This window comes from Acartia tonsa, chromosome 14 (assembly GCF_053477335.1).
Source record: "Acartia tonsa isolate MP-2025a chromosome 14, ASM5347733v1, whole genome shotgun sequence".
Classification (NCBI taxonomy): domain Eukaryota; kingdom Metazoa; phylum Arthropoda; class Copepoda; order Calanoida; family Acartiidae; genus Acartia; species Acartia tonsa.
In genome coordinates this window covers 33619787-33628820 of record NC_137273.1, presented here as the reverse complement: position 1 = coordinate 33628820, position 9034 = coordinate 33619787, and positions in this window count along the sequence as shown.

Sequence of the window (9034 nt, the reverse complement as noted above, 5' to 3'; positions counted from 1 at the left end):
ACATGTATAAAATAGACATACGGACATTCTTGTATTAATTATGAAGTTGCTACGCTTTCTAAATCGTACCTAATTACTTCATGAGTCACTATGAAAAGTTTGAAATCGACAGGGCAATTCTGAATTTTACCTAGAATAACGAAAAAAGCTATTCGTTTCGAACGGACAGAACGACCCTAATTAAAGAAAATCTTCGCTTTTAAAAACGTTGGCTTGTCACAAGGTTCCGAAGTAATGGGGAAAAAATACTCTTTTTATATACATATTAAACATGTCCTGAAAGTTTTTAGACTTTTCATTAAAAAATGTTTATTTTATGGCCATTTATAGTTAGAGTAATGATGTTATTAAATCATAATTTTAGATTGAAAAAATGATATTACGCACTAAAATTAAGAAATTTGTTTTCTTAATTTTATTTTCAGTTTTACAATATTCTAATGAAGGTCCAATTGGTGAGTATACATTTCTATTTTTTATTTTACATAAATCATCTATTATGGTATAGGCTTTGATTTGATATATGTGTACGTACATGAAACAATGCAATTTAAGTTAAACAATGATGACAACATCCATAAAAGCGAAGCACTGAAACGGTAGGACAAACGGACATTAAAACTTGTATAGTGTAATAACTGAATAATCATAATATAAATGTATAAGAGTCAAAGCAAAATTGTAAGTAAATTTGTTGTAAAACTGCTTGATTCAGGATAATGTTTATGGACATACTTACATTTTTAGGACTTGATTATAGAGTTGCTTCGCTTATTAAATTATACTTTGTTGTTCCAGGAATTAATATACCAAAAATCAGATAAATCGGATGATTAGATCACATAAAAATTGGTTGTTAAAAAAGTAAAAAAATCAACATGTTTAAAATGGACGTACGGACATTTTGGTGATTATCATAGAGTTGCTACGCTTTCTAAATCGTACCTAACTACTAAAGGAATCACCATGCAAAATTTGAAATCGATAGGACAATTCTAACATGCCAAAATTAACGAAAAAAGCTATCCGTTACGGACGTACGGACGGACCGACCCTAATTATAGAAAAGCTTCGCTTTTAAAAACTTGTGATCTAAAGAGACAAAGAGATTTGTTAGGGCAATTCATGGATATTTAAAAAAATAAGGGGGGGGGGGTTAATGCAACCATCTCGTAATCAATGATTATGTGGTATCCGCCTCGGTTAAATGGCAGATACCCAAGTTCAAATGATTACGGCAGTGCGAACAGACGTGGACACATATATTATAGAGAAGCTGCTCTAACTATCACAAATAACAAACAGAGTCTATTCAGATGTTACTTTATTCAGGGTCTAAGGTTTACTAAAGATGTACAACATAATATAAATACATATGGATTAGGAATAGAGATAGTTAAAGGTAAATCATACAAGTAAAACATAGATAGTTGCAATGGTTAGGTAGATGGCTATCCCTGTCCGGGGGAGGCAGGATAGCCCATGGAACAGCACAATAGGTAGATAAGAATAGAGGGGTTGAGTGGTAGGTCTGGGTAGGGAAGGTTTGATGATTACTGTGACAACAACAGTCTGTGTGGGTGGTGAATCTATCGGGTGAAGGAAGGCTTAGAACCTTTATCCTCAGGGCTGAGGTGGTGCTGATAACTTGGTGGTTGAAGGGGAAGGTTCCAGTGCTTAAGAAGGGAGAGGGAGGGGTCACACCCCTCCCTCCACTTGCAGGACAACTGAGAGATGAAATCAATACCGTTATCTTACATATTTGCAGGTGGCTTTACAATTGTAGAATAACAGGATTAGCTGGGTGCGTAGCATCACTATAATATCTTGGTTTCCTTCGAGCATACCACATCCTCCCCCAGCCTCTGGGGTTCGTCAGGACACCAGATGCTGAAAAGTGGTAGGCTCCAGCCATCCCCAGGTCAAACAGGATCTGCTATATCTGCTGGAGTAGCTGGTTCTGCTGGATGATCTGGCCGTTGGATGTGTAGCTCTAAGGCCGCCCTGGCAACCTCCAGGGGTGGCACAGCACATGAGGGGGCTTGGACAAACAGCCTCATGTTATACATCTCTTCAGGTTCCTCTACTGGGCTGGTGGTCTCCATCGTGTTGGTCACCTTGCCGCTGGCCGGCTGGTACAGGGGCATTCTGCTTCCAGGGTCTCTGTCAACGCGGGCAGGTGGTGGTTGCCATACTGTAGGAACTTTGCCTCCCTCAGGCTCGTCCTGGACATTGGCAGGGTGGTGCATGGCAGTCAGACCTGCAGGGTAGGGGAAGGTAACAGTCCATCCCCTGTGCCGGAGGCTGGCTTGGGTCTGCAGGGTTGGCTCCGCTCTAATTGGCTGGGGGACAGGCCTATCCACGGCCACTGCTGCTGGTGGACCGGCGGCACAAGGCCCCGGATTTCCTCCCCTAGCATGAAGGTGTCCAGGCACATCGTCTCCATCTTGGGTAGGCATAATTGTTGGGGATCCTCTACTTCTATGGTTAGGCTCGGCACTTGATGCATCTAGTTTAGTTACTCCCCAGGCAGCGGCCAAGGCTTCTTCAGGTTGGCTGGTAATGGCTGATATCCTGGTTCCTGGGGCAGATGCAGGAGGCGCAGGCAAGTTTGACCCAGCACAAACTTCCTGGTACACCAATGCAATACAATTACCCTGGCTCGGTTGAGGGGGGTAGACAGCTGGACGCAGTTGAGGGTGAGGGACAGCTGGACTCTCCCTGCTGGCTGGGGGCTCTGGCTGACTGGGGGTGACGGGTGTCACCCCTTCCTCTGGGGCTGCGGGCTCGTTCCGGGGTCCAGGTCTCTCGGTGGCGGCGACGGTTGTCGCCCCAGGCACCAGCGTGGGGGCGCTGGATAGCACCCCCCAGTCTTCACAGGGGTCCAGGTCTCTCGGTGGCGGCGACGGTTGTCGCCCCAGGCACCAGCGTGGGGCGCTGGATAGCACCCCCCAGTCTTCACAGGTGGCGGCGACGGTTGTCGCCCCAGACATCAGCTTGGTGGTGCAGGGCAGCACCTCTCGTTCTTCCCAGGTGGCGACGCCGGTTGGTGTCCCATACATCAACTCAGACTCGCTGGCTAGCGCCTCTTGCCTCTCCCGCTTGGCGGCCGCCAGGGCCTCCCCGTACACCGTCCCGGTGGCGCTGGGTAGCGCCCCTTGGCTCTCGCTGGGGGTGACAGGGGTTACCTCCTCCTTCGGGGGACGCAGTCTGGTGGGTACCATCATGTTGAGGCCGAGCGGCAGAGGCCGCAGGACTTCTGGCTCCGCAATGTTGGTTGGCTGCACGAACTCCGGTCCCATGTGGTTGAGGTTGAAGCCCAGGCCAACCTGGTTGGGTTCAGCCGCTCCTCCCAGCACGTTGATCCTGGCCACTATGGTCCCAACCTGAGACACAGACTCCTGGGTAGCCGCAGCCCCAGCGGCAGCAGCTGGTTGGGGTGACGGCTGGGCATCTCCCTCCAGGTAGACCTGGGTGTCAGACTGGTTGTATGCAGGTTGTTGGGCTGCCTGGTGTTTCTTCATTGCCTGGTCCCAACCTGTTCTACACTTGGCAGCTGTGTGGCCATTGAAGCAGCAGCGCTCCTTCATCCAGCTGGGTCCCATCAGTCCGGCTTCCACAGGGTGTATCAACCTGCCAGGTCTCTCATCCTCCAGTTGGGGCACCAGCTGACAAGCAGGGTCTCCCCTACTAGGGGTCAGGCAGTGCTGGGCTGCTTGTGGTGGCTCCTTGGTTGCATTCAGCCTTCTCCCCATACACACAGGTCCTTTCCATACAACAGCTGCTCTCCTCTCCTGGGTGGCGAGGCCAGCCTCGGCCTTAGCTTCTGCAGGTGCTTCTCCACATGAGGGATCCTGCCTCCAGTTACTCCAGATGGTTGGTAGCAAAGGCCGTTGATGGTGCCAGTTGGAAGGTGGGCTATGATCTCTGGGGGGTATCTGTGGCCAGTGTGTGGACAGGTACCCACAGTTGAACCGGCAAGGCCCAGAGGATGCCATACTGATGGTAGCCTGAACTGGGTTCTGAACTGCCAGTGGGCTGTTGGTAGCTACCTGAGTTAGGCCAGAGTTGCCAGCTGGTATTGCGTCCCTGCCAGGCTCTGTCAGCTGCTGGTGGGGAGCCCCTGCGGTGATTCTGGTTTTGGCAGGGGGTGGCCTTCTTATTGACTTCCCTAGCTGGAGCTCTGCATCCTGGTGGGACTCCATCTTCAGCAGCATGGGGGGACTTGGCTGGGTCATGTGCAGTGGTTCAACAGAGTAGAGGCATCTGGTCTTGGAGTGTGGGGGAACAGCCTCACTGCTGCTGGTCAACCCTGCTCCCTCCTTGCTGGGTAAGGCCTTCCACTGCAGCAGGTCACCATTCTCCATCTTTAGGCCGGTCCCCAGTCGTTCCATGCCTGGGGGCTCCCAGGGAGGCTTGGGGGGCGGCTCCCCCACCCCCAGGTACACGTCAGGCATCTGGGTGAAGAGCCTATTCCCCTGGGACAGCTCCCCATCCTCCAGGTTGGTGATGCCAGCGCCAGGGAGGACCTTTCCACCCCATACACAGGTGGTACTGGCCCTAGGGCTGGGCCTCTTTGGCGTCTCAGTTCTGGTGGAGTCAGGTACATGTTCCAGTTCTCCGGGCGCAGGGCGACACAGTTTAGTGCCCATGGCAGTAGTGCCCATATTGGGGCTGGCCACTAAGTCTCTGAAACTTGTCACCTTCTCATTGGGCTCAGCCGCATCGTTCAAAACTCCAGGGAGGACACATACAGGTTCAACAATCCCCAGTCCAATATCTCCATTTCTCGTGCGTTGAGCACCAACTGTACAGGAGCTGTGCAACGGACATTCAGTCATCCTTCCAGACAAGGGCATCTCAGGGACCAGGGGTCTGTGACTTTGCATGTGTTTTATGTTCACTGTACTCAACACAGTAGGCCCAAGTAATAACAGAAGCAGCACCTTGTATGAAGAAGCAGAGAGTGGTGGTGTACAGATGTTGGTGGTTATGATCCAAATGAAGGCTTCTGTCCACCACAGTGCCAGCAGTATGCCTAGGCACACAGTTAATGCCCAATCAGGGATGTCTTCTATTGCCGCACGTCGGGCTAGGGGCTGACAATTTCTCATCTTGTAGATATAGGAGCAGAGTAGAGTAGCCATTAAGTTTCCATATCAGTATCCATTGTCATATGGTGAGGTTAATATTCACTTACTTGCAACCATGACACAAAAAAAACAACACTATTTATCACTTGGTTGCTTCACAACTTAGTATTGAGTTGTTAACACTTATGTATTTATATATACATATATTTTCTCACTAGCCACTCAGCTTTGAAGTAGGGTTGGCAGAGCTAGGAAGATGTTGAGGGTCTGAGCTGGTCTAAGGAACTGATTTAGTTTTTCCTTATCACACTGTAGATAGGGGGAGGAGCTTTGCAGTTTTTTTCTTACAATATATCCTTTGTGTGCTATAGAGTAGCTCCCCTCCTTTGTGTGTGTGTGTGTGTGAAATCCCCTTTCTCACAACGCGCCTACGCGCCGTCAGAATGCGCACACAGGTGAAACGCGCATCTATCCCTCAATCTGCTCTCTCATTGGTCCGCTTTATCTCCTTTGTCCGTCAAATTTTCGTTGCGTTCCGAGTTTCGCTGCGCAACCCGGGAAATGCGCTCCGTTCTCCCGGCCTCTGTCTCCGCACGGTAGACGGACTTATCCGAGTGTGGGAGAGGGGGGAACGCGTGAGGGGACGGGATAAAGCTGCCCTTCCCCAGGTGGGGAGGGGGGTGCCGCAGGCTTGAGGTGACTGGGTTGTAAGGTGGTTGAGCTTCTCCCTTAATCCTTGGCTTATCCGATGTCACCTCGATTGTATTTACTTCAATTTATGGGTGGCCCCTCCCCTTCCGTTGGGATAGGGGGTGTATTTGCCGTGCTGCAGGTTTGGGGGTCCGATTGTTTACCAATGCATTGTTAGCTTGCACCTAGGTTCTATTTTTTGGCTTATCACAAGTTCTATTTTTGGCTTATCACAATCCACGGCAATTATTTACCAAACCCTGCCCATAAATCTATTGTTTAGCCTTCACACCAGGGTGGTAATCCATAAAATCTGATATAATATCTGTTTTTCTCAATGGGTGGCTGCGCTGTAGCCTCTCAGGATAGCCTTCACACCAGGGTGGTAATCCATAAAATCTGATATAATATCTGTTTTTCTCAATGGGTGGCTGCGCTGTAGCCTCTCAGGATACTTGGAGTTAACGTAGTTTTTCTTCTGTTTGGTACACTACACTCGTATTTTCGCTCACAGCTCGCAGCTATTTTGCTTGTTTCAGCCAGTCGGCGGCAGGGAATGTCCCGTCCTGCAGCGCCGTGGGTCCGAATCCGGGTGGTGGCGGCAGGGAATGTCCCGTCCTGCAGCGCCGCGGGTTCGAATCCAGGTGGTGGCGGCAGGGAATGTCCCGTCCTGCAGCCAGTCCGCAGGCCTGTTTCAGCCCTTGAGCTCACAATCCTCCGTTAGATTTTGTCGCTCTTCGCGGTTCTCCGTCGAATTTCGCTTCCACAACTGCCGGATACAGAGTTAGACCTTGCTATCCAGGGTGGGTAATTCAGGTTGCTTGTGTCAGTTTTGCCAGTTTCGCTTCCACAACTGCCGGATACAGAGTTAGACCTTGCTATCCAGGGTGGGTAATTCAGGTTGCTTGTGTCAGTTTTGCCAGTTTCACTGCTGGGAGTACCTTAGCCTCAGCTGCGCGTCTGCTCTACACTTGTGTTTTGCCGTAATCTCACACAGCTGTCACAAAGTTGTGGTATCCGCCTCGGTTAAATGGCAGATACCCAAGTTCAAATGATTACGGCAGTGCAAACAGACGTGGACAAATATATTATAGAGAAGCTGCGCTTCTCTAACTATCACTAAATAACAAACAGAGTCTATTCAGATGTTACTTTATTCAGGGTCTAAGGTTTACTAAAGATGTACAACATAATATAAATACATATGGATTAGGAATAGAGATAGTTAAAGGTAAATCATACAAGTAAAACATAGATAGTTGCAATGGTTAGGTAGATGGCTATCCCTGTCCGGGGGAGGCAGGATAGCCCATGGAACAGCACAATAGGTAGATAAGAATAGAGGGGTTGAGTGGTAGGTCTGGGTACTAAAAGGGAAGGTTTGATGATTACTGTGACAACAACAGTCTGTGTGGGTGGTGAATCTATCGGGTGAAGGAAGGCTTAGAACCTTTATCCTCAGGGCTGAGGTGGTGCTGATAACTTGGTGGTTGAAGGGGAAGGTTCCAGTGCTTAAGAAGGGAGAGGGAGGGGTCACACCCCTCCCTCCACTTGCAGGACAACTGAGAGATGAAATCAATACCGTTATCTTACATATTTGCAGGTGGCTTTACAATTGTAGAATAACAGGATTAGCTGGGTGCGTAGCATCACTATAATATCTTGGTTTCCTTCGAGCATACCACAATTAAATGGCACTTAGAATCCGAATTTTGTTACGAAACTTGGCATGAGTAATCCTTGATAGGTCTATTTTCCCTAAATTGAACAAAAAGTTGGAAAAGTAACGGCTAACGGTTGGCGGCTCAGCCGTTTAGGTATTTATTTTTATTTTATGACACACATAACAATTGATAATAATAACAGTATTATAATACAGGTATTAAATATTCTTATACAAACAATAAAATTGAATATGAATAAAAATTAAGGACAGATCAATCAATTAATAATTATGTACAGTGTCAAAAGACTAAACAATCTCGTAAGAGGTAATTTTTTGGCTATTTTCAGGGCAAATCCGTCACGAAACCTAGATCCACATAATACTCTTTGCCGCTCCAAAACGTTTTCAAACGGATCTAGCCGGTAGTTTTTGGTATCATTTCACATGATTTAAAGCAAAAATATGTTTCAAAAAGTTGATTCCTACGTAATTTATGACAGATTTGTCTTAAAAATAGCCAAAAAAAAAACAGCTAAACGACTGAGCTGTTAGCCGTTACTTTTTAAACTTTTTGTTCAATTTAGGGAAAATAGACCTACCAAGGATTACTCATGCAAAGTTTCGTAACGAAATTCGGATTCTAAGTGCCATTTAATCATTGATTACGAGATGGTTGCTTTACCCCCCCCCCCCTCCCTTTTTATCACTGTAAGCGGCTAAATGTCTGTAATTGTCAGGTACATTTGCACATTTTTATAGCTGGCAACCAAATAAGTTCTTGAGAAATAATATATTATATAAATCACATTTTAGTTGGCAGTTTTAAAGCAGATTATTCAATAGGCAACGGCCATCTAATAGGTAAAGTTTACATTTTTATGTGTAATATAGTTGGTTATATCTTGATGGCGAAGCTACTCCTTACGTATTTGTAGCTATCTGGGGTCGGTTTGAAATGCCTGGCCCAATTCTTTGATTAAATTGTTTATCATTATATTTTCTTCATTTCCATGCCACTTCACTTCTTTTCACTTTCCTTGTACCTACCATCCCTGGATGGACAGTAATAAATTGCCGTTTCTCGAAGTCATACGCCGTCATACGCGATTTTGGAAGGGTGAAATTTAAGATCTCAGTTTTCACAATTTCAGAAAAATTGATCTTCATATCATAGTGAATTAGGTAATCTTGCGAGCATAGCTTTTATCTTATGTTTTTTGCGACTTTGATTATGTTTAAGCATGTGAAATTATTTTACTAATGTTTTTTATTTAAAGGACCAGCTATTCAAAACTCTAACAAATATTTGTAAGTAGTTTATAAAAGAATTTATTAATTTTTCGGACTCTTATTTCCTTAATTTATATATTCTTGATTAAGTGGTGATAGAGAATCATGTGATCTACCTGGAGGTTTTAAGGGCAAAATTAGTTTTCTAGAGGTAACAATAATGGACAATAAACACATTTTTTTTTATTTTCATGATATCAGGCCGATTTATTCTTGATTGGGCAAGTTTCATCTATTTTATGCCAGAAATTAAAAAATCAAATTATCTAATTGTTCCTTGATAAACTACATTGCA